At 44.3% G+C, this 8,199-nt stretch overlaps 3 non-coding genes across 3 annotated transcripts; all 3 read left to right on the forward strand.

Annotated features, from left to right (window-relative positions):
* Positions 1-974: 974 nt before the first annotated feature.
* Positions 975-1,047, forward strand: Trnaa-agc. Its single transcript has one exon. It is a non-coding gene; the product is annotated as a tRNA-Ala (tRNA).
* A 410-nt stretch (positions 1,048-1,457) lies between these two features.
* Trnaa-agc lies at positions 1,458-1,530 on the forward strand. The gene has a single exon. It is a non-coding gene; the product is annotated as a tRNA-Ala (tRNA).
* Positions 1,531-8,126: 6,596 nt separating this feature from the next.
* Positions 8,127-8,199, forward strand: Trnaa-agc. The gene has a single exon. It is a non-coding gene; the product is annotated as a tRNA-Ala (tRNA).

Raw genomic sequence — 8,199 nt, forward strand, 5'->3', positions numbered from 1 at the left:
TTCATCGTGTAAGGAATGAGCTCAAATGGTAGAGCGCTCGCTTAGCATGCGAGAGTATGCCAGGATCGATACCCGCAGCTGTCCAGTTCTTTTGGTACTCTTTAGGTTTGTGAAATAGTCTTCTTTATTTGTCTCTTTATGAAGAGTCATGAACAGGGGACTAGCACACCTGACAGAACGCCCCTTTGCATACGGGAGGCGCTCGCACTGATACCCGGATCTTCGGCAAAGAAATTCACTCTTTAGGGCGCAAGTATGAACATTGCATTCAGTTGTCTCAGTCCGGTTCTACCCACTTCACATTTGTTACATGTTCAAATGACATTCTACGCACACACATACACTGACTCCCCAAACCTGAAGCATGTTTTTCAAAGCTGAAGCAACACATCTGTTGCTGTGAGACAATCAAGGTCGGCTGTCATGGCGCCAAAGCAGTTCAGCTGATTGTCAGAAATACAGTTAATGAAAACACCAATGTTCATCGTAAGGGAATTAGCTCAAATGGTAGAGAGCTTCGCTTAGCATCACGAGAATGTACCGGCATCGATACGGATTCTCCCAGTTCTTTTGCACTTCATAGTTTTGTGAAATAGTCTTCTTTATTTGTCTCTTTATGAAAGTCATGAACAGGGGGACTAGCACACCTGACAGAACGCCCCTTTTGCATACGGGAGGCGCTCGCACTGATACCCGGATTCGGCAAAAGAAATTCACTTTCTTGGGGGCTCAAATATGAACATTGCATTCAGTTGTCTCAGTCCGGTTCTACCCTCTTCACATTTGTTACATGTTCAAATGACATTCTACGCACACACATACACTGACTCCCAATCCTGAAAGCATGTTTTCTCAAAGCTGAAGCAACACATCTGTTACTGTGAGGACAATCAAGGTCGGCTGTCATGGCGCCAAAGCGGTTCAGCTGATTGCCAAGAATACAGTTAATGAAAACACACCAATGTTCATCGTAAGGGGAATTAGCTCAAATGGTAGAGCGCTCGCTTAGCATGCGAGAGGTACCGGGATCGATACCCGGATTCTCCAGTTCTTTTTGCACTTTATAGTTTTGTGAAATAGTCTTCTTATTTGTCTCTTTATGAAAGTCGTGAACAGGGGGACTAGCACACATGACAGAACGCCCCTTTTGCATACGGGAGGCGCTCGCACTGATACCCGGATTGGGCAAAAGAAATTCACTTTCTTTGGGGCTCAAATATGAACATTGCATTCAGTTGTCTCAGTCCGGTTCTACCCACTTCACATTTGTTACATGTTCAAATGACATTCTACGCACACACATACACTGACTCCCAATCCTGAAAGCATGTTTTCTCAAAGCTGAAGCAACACATCTGTTACTGTGAGGACAATCAAGGTCGGCTGTCATGGCGCCAAAGCGGTTCAGCTGATTGTCAAGAATACAGTTAATGAAGACACACCAATGTTCATCGTAAGGGGAATTAGCTCAAATGGTAGAGCGCTCGCTTAGCATGCGAGAGGTACCGGGATCGATACCCGGATTCTCCAGTTCTTTTTTGCACTTTATAGTTTTGTGAAATAGTCTTCTTATTTGTCTCTTTATGAATGTCATGAACAGGGGAACTAGCACACCTGACAGAACGCCCCTTTGCATACGGAGGCGCTCGCACTGATACCGGATTGGGCAAAGAAATTCACTTTCTTTGGGGCTCAAATATGAACATTGCATTCAGTTGTCTCAGTCCGGTTCTACCCTCTTCACATTTGTTACATGTTCAAATGACATTCTACGCACACACATACACTGACTCCCAATCCTGAAAGCATGTTTTCTCAAAGCTGAAGCTAACACATCTGTTACTGTGAGGGACAATCAAGGTCGGCTGTCATGGCGCAAAAGCGGTTCAGCTGATTGTCAAGAATACAGTTAATGAAGACACACCAATGTTCATCGTAAGAGGAATTAGCTCAAATGGTGGAAATGAAGCTTCGCTTAGCATCGCGAGAGGTACCGGATCGATACCAGATTCTCCAGTTCTTTTTGCACTTTATAGTTTGTGAAATGGTTTTCTTATTTGTCTCTTTATGAAAGTCATGAACAGGGGGACTAGCACACCTGACAGAACGCCCCTTTTGCATACGGGAGGCGCTCGCACTGATACCCGGATTGGGCAAAAAAGAAATTCACTTTCTTTGGGGCTCAAATATGAACATTGCATTCAGTTGTCTCAGTCCGGTTCTACCCTCTTCACATTTGTTACATGTTCAAATGACATTCTACGCACACACATACACTGACTCCCAATCCTGAAAGCATGTTTTCTCAAAGCTGAAGCAACACATCTGTTACTGTGAGGACAATCAAGGTCGGCTGTCATGGCGCCAAAGCGGTTCAGCTGATTGTCAAGAATACAGTTAATGAAAACACACCAATGTTCATCGTAAGAGGAATTTAGCTCAAATGGTAGAGAGCTCGCTTAGCATGCGAGAGGTACCGGCATCGATACCCGGATTCTCCAGTTCTTTCTGCACTTTATAGTTTTTGTGAAATAGTCTTGTTATTTGTCTCTTTATGAATGTCATGAACAGGGGAACTAGCACACCTGACAGAACGCCCCTTTTGCATACGGGAGGCGCTCGCACTGATACCGGATTCGGCAAAAGAAATTCACTTTCTTTGGGGCTCATATATGAACATTGCATTCAGTTGTCTCAGTCGGTTCTACCCACTTCACATTTGTTACATGTTCAAATGACATTCTACACTTACACACATACACTGACTCCCAAACCTGAAAGCATGTTTTTCAAAGCTGAAGCAACACATCTGTTACTGTCAGGACAATCAAGGTCGGCTGTCGCCTTGGCGCCAAAGCGGTTCAGCTGATTGTCAAGAATACAGTTAATGAAGACACACCAATGTTCATACCGTGAAGGGAATTAGCTCAAATGGGTAGGCTCGCGCTTAGCATGCGAGAGGTACCGGGATCGATACCGGATTCTCCAGTTCTTTTGCACTTTATAGTTTTTGTGAAATAGTCTTCTTATTTGTCTCTTTATGAAAGTCATGAACAGGGGGGACTAGCACACCTGACAGAACGCCCCTTTTGCATACGAGAGGCGCTCGCACTGATACCCGGATTCGGCAAAAGAAATTCACTTTCTTTGGGGCTCAAATATGAACATTGCATTCAGTTGTCTCAGTCGGTTCTACCCACTTCACATTTGTTACATGTTCAAATGACGTTCTACGACACACACATACACTGACTCCCAATCCTGAAAGCATGTTTTCTCAAAGCTGAAGCAACACATCTGTTACTGTGAGGACAATCAAGGTCGGCTGTCATGGCGCCAAAGCGGTTCAGCTGATTGCCAAGAATACAGTTAATGAAAACACACCAATGTTCATCGTGGGGAGTGTAAGCTCAAATGGTGGCTAAGCTTAGCATCGCGAGAGGTACCGACATCGATACCGGATTCTCCAGTGCTTTTTGCGCTTTATAGTTTTGTAGAAATAGTCTTGTTATTTGTCTCTTTATGAATGTCATGAACAGGGGAACTAGCACACCCTGACAGAACGCCCTTTTGCATACAGGGGAGGCGCTCGCACTGATACCCGGATTCGGCAAAAGAAATTCACTTTCTTTGGGGCTCAGAATATATGAACATTGCATTCAGTTGTCTCGGTCGGTTCTACCCACTTCACATTTTGTTACATGTTCAAATGACATTCTACGCACACACATACACTGACTCCCAAACCTGAAAGCATGTTTTCTCAAAGCTGAAGCAACACATCTGTTACTGTGAGGACAATCAAGGTCGGCTGTCATGGCGCCAAAGCGGTTCAGCTGATTGTCAAGAATACAGTTAATGAAGACACACCAATGTTCACCGTTAAGAGGAATTAGCTCAAATGGTAGAGAAGCGCTCGCTTAGCATGCGAGAGGTGCCGGGATCGATACCGGATTCTCCAGTTCTTTTGCACTTTATATAGTTTTGTGAAATAGTCTTCTTATTTGTCTCTTTATGAAAGTCATGAACAGGACTAGCACACCTGACAGAACGCCCCTTTTGCATACGAGAGAGGCGCTCGCACTGATGCGGATTCGGCAAAGAAATTCACTTTCTTGGGGGCTCAAATATGAACATTGCATTCAGTTGTCTCAGTCGGTTCTACCCTCTTCACATTTGTTACATGTTCAAATGACATTCTACGCACACACATACACTGACTCCCAATCCTGAAAGCATGTTTTCTCAAAGCTGAAGCAACACATCTGTTACTGTGAGGACAATCAAGGTCGGCTGTCATGAAGCCAAAGCGGTTCAGCTGATTGCCAGAATACAGTTAATGAAAGACACCAATGTTCATCGTAAAGGGGAATTAGCTCAAATGGTAGAAGCTCATTAGCATGCGAGAGGTACCGGCATCGATACCCGGATTCTCCAGTGCTTTTGCACTTTATAGTTTTGTGAAATAGTCTTCTTGTTTGTTTCTTTGTTGAAAGCTCATGAACAGGGGAACTAGCACACATGACAGAAAGCCCTTTTGCGCATGCGAGAGGCGCTCGCACTGATACCCGGATTCGGCAAAGAAATTCACTTTCTTTAGAGACTCATATATGAACATTGCATTCACCGTTGTCTCTAGTGCGGTTCTACCCACTTCCATTTGTTACATGTTCAAATGACATTCTACGCACACACATACCGCACTCCCAAACCTGAAGCATGTTTTTCAAAACTGAAGCAAAACATCTGTTACTGTGAGGGACAATCAAGGTCGGCTGTCATGGCGCCAAAGCGGTTCAGCTTGATTGTCGGAAGAATACAGTTAATGAAGACACACCAATGTTCATCGTAAGGAATTAGCTCAAATGGTAGAGCGCTAAACGCTTAGTTACGCGAGAGGTACGCGGGATCGATACCTCGGATTCTCCAGTTCTTTTTGCACTTCATAGTTTTGTGAAATAGTCTTCTTATTTGTCTCTTTATGAAAGTCATGAACAGGGGACTAGCACACCTGACAGAACGCCCTTTTGCATACGAGAGGCGCTCAGTAACTGATACCCGGATTCGGCAAAAGAAATTCACTTTCTTGGGGGCTCAAATATGAACATTGCATTCAGTTGTCTCAGTCCGGTTCTACCCACTTCACATTTGTTACATGTTCAAATGACATTCTACGCACACACATACACTGACTCCCAATCCTGAAAGCATGTTTTCTCAAAGCTGAAGCAACACATCTGTTACTGTGAGGACAATCAAGGTCGGCTGTCATGGCGCCAAAGCGGTTCAGCTGATTGCCAAGAATACAGTTAATGAAAACACACCAATGTTCATCGTAAGGGGAATTAGCTCAAATGGTAGAGCGCTCGCTTAGCATGCGAGAGGTACCGGCATCGATACCCGGATTCTCCAGTGCTTTTTGCACTTTATAGTTTTGTGAAATAGTCTTGTTATTTGTCTCTTTATGAATGTCATGAACAGGGGGACTAGCACACCTGACAGAACGCCCCTTTTGCATACGGGAGGCGCTCGCACTGATACCCGGATTGGGCAAAAGAAATTCACTTTCTTTGGGGCTCATATATGAACATTGCATTCAGTTGTCTCAGTCCGGTTCTACCCACTTCACATTTGTTACATGTTCAAATGACATTCTACGCACACACATACACTGACTCCCAAACCTGAAAGCATGTTTTTTCAAAGCTGAAGTAACGCATCTGTTACTGTGAGTACAATCAAGGTCGGCTGTCATGGCGCCAAAGCGGTTCAGCTGATTGTCAAGAATACAGTTAATGAAGACACACCAAAGTTCATCGTAAGGGGAATGAGCTCAAATGGTAGAGCGCTCGCTTAGCATGCGAGAGGTACCGGATCGATACCCGCATTCTCCAGTTCTTTTTGCACTTTATAGTTTTGTGAAATAGTCTTCTTATTTGTCTCTTTATGAAAGTCGTGAACAGGGGGACTAGCACACCTGACAGAACGCCCCTTTTGCATACGAGAGGCGCTCGCACTGATACCCGGATTCGGCAAAAGAAATTCACTTTCTTTGGGGCTCAAATATGAACATTGCATTCAGTTGTCTCAGTCCGGTTCTACCCTCTTCACATTTGTTACATGTTCAAATGACATTCTACGCACACACATACACTGACTCCCAAATCCTGAAAGCATGTTTTCTCAAAGCTGAAGCAACACATCTGTTACTGTCAGGACAATCAAGGTCGGCTGTCATGGCGCCAAAGCGGTTCAGCTGATTGTCAAGAATACAGTTAATGAAAACACACCAATGTTCATCGGAAGGGGAATTAGCTCAAATGGTAGAGCGCTCGCTTAGCATGCGAGAGGTACCGGCATCGATACCCGGATTCTCCAGTTCTTTTTGCACTTTATAGTTTTTGTGAAATAGTCTTCTTATTTGTCTCTTTATGAATGTCATGAACAGGGGAACTAGCACACCTGACAGAACGCCCCTTTTGCATACGGGAGGCGCTCGCACTGATACCCGGATTCGGCAAAAGAAATTCACTTTCTTTGGGGCTCATATATGAACATTGCATTCAGTTGTCTCAGTCCGGTTCTACCCACTTCACATTTGTTACATGTTCAAATGACATTCTACGCACACACATACACTGACTCCCAAACCTGAAAGCATGTTTTCTCAAAGCTGAAGCAACACATCTGTTACTGTGAGTACAATCAAGGTCGGCTGTCATGGCGCCAAAGCGGTTCAGCTGATTGTCAAGAATACAGTTAATGAAAACACACCAATGTTCATCGGAAGGGGAATTAGCTCAAATGGTAGAGCGCTCGCTTAGCATGCGAGAGGTACCGGCATCGATACCCGGATTCTCCAGTTCTTTTTGCACTTTATAGTTTTTGTGAAATAGTCTTGTTATTTGTCTCTTTATGAATGTCATGAACAGGGGAACTAGCACACCTGACAGAACGCCCCTTTTGCATACGGGAGGCGCTCGCACTGATACCCGGATTCGGCAAAAGAAATTCACTTTCTTTGGGGCTCATATATGAACATTGCATTCAGTTGTCTCAGTCCGGTTCTACCCACTTCACATTTGTTACATGTTCAAATGACATTCTACGCACACACATACACTGACTCCCAAACCTGAAAGCATGTTTTTCAAAGCTGAAGCAACACATCTGTTACTGTGAGGACAATCAAGGTCGGCTGTCATGGCGCCAAAGCGGTTCAGCTGATTGTCAAGAATACAGTTAATGAAGACACACCAATGTTCATCGTAAGAGGAATTAGCTCAAATGGTAGAGCGCTCGCTTAGCATGCGAGAGGTACCGGGATCGATACCCGGATTCTCCAGTTCTTTTTGCACTTCATAGTTTTGTGAAATAGTTTTGTTATTTGTCTCTTTATGAAAGTCATGAACAGGGGGACTAGCACACCTGACAGAACGCCCCTTTTGCATACGAGAGGCGCTCGCACTGATACCCGGATTCGGCAAAAGAAATTCACTTTCTTTGGGTCTCAAGTATGAACATTGCATTCAGTTGTCTCAGTCCGGTTCTACCCACTTCACATTTGTTACATGTTCAAATGACATTCTACGCACACACATACACTGACTCCCAATCCTGAAAGCATGTTTTCTCAAAGCTGAAGCAACACATCTGTTACTGTGAGGACAATCAAGGTCGGCTGTCATGGCGCCAAAGCAGTTCAGCTGATTGTCAAGAATACAGGCAGTTTATAGTTTTGTGAAATAGTCTTGTTATTTGTCTCTTTATGAATGTCATGAACAGGGGAACTAGCACACATGACAGAACGCCCCTTTTGCATACGGGAGGCGCTCGCACTGATACCCGGATTCGGCAAAAGAAATTCACTTTCTTTGGGGCTCATATATGAACATTGCATTCAGTTGTCTCAGTCCGGTTCTACCCACTTCACATTTCTTACATGTTCAAATGACATTCTACGCACACACATACACTGACTCCCAAACCTGAAAGCATGTTTTTTCAAAGCTGAAGCAACACATCTGTTACTGTGAGGACAATCAAGGTCGGCTGTCATGGCGCCAAAGCGGTTCAGCTGATTGTCAAGAATACAGTTAATGAAGACACACCAATGTTCATCGTAAGGGGAATTAGCTCAAATGGTAGAGCGCTCGCTTAGCATGCGAGAGGTACCGGGATCGATACCCGGATTCTCCA

The sequence above is a fragment of the Haliotis rubra genome, unplaced genomic scaffold, assembly GCF_003918875.1.
Source record: "Haliotis rubra isolate DU_JTF1 unplaced genomic scaffold, ASM391887v1 Scf52, whole genome shotgun sequence".
NCBI lineage: Eukaryota > Metazoa > Mollusca > Gastropoda > Lepetellida > Haliotidae > Haliotis > Haliotis rubra.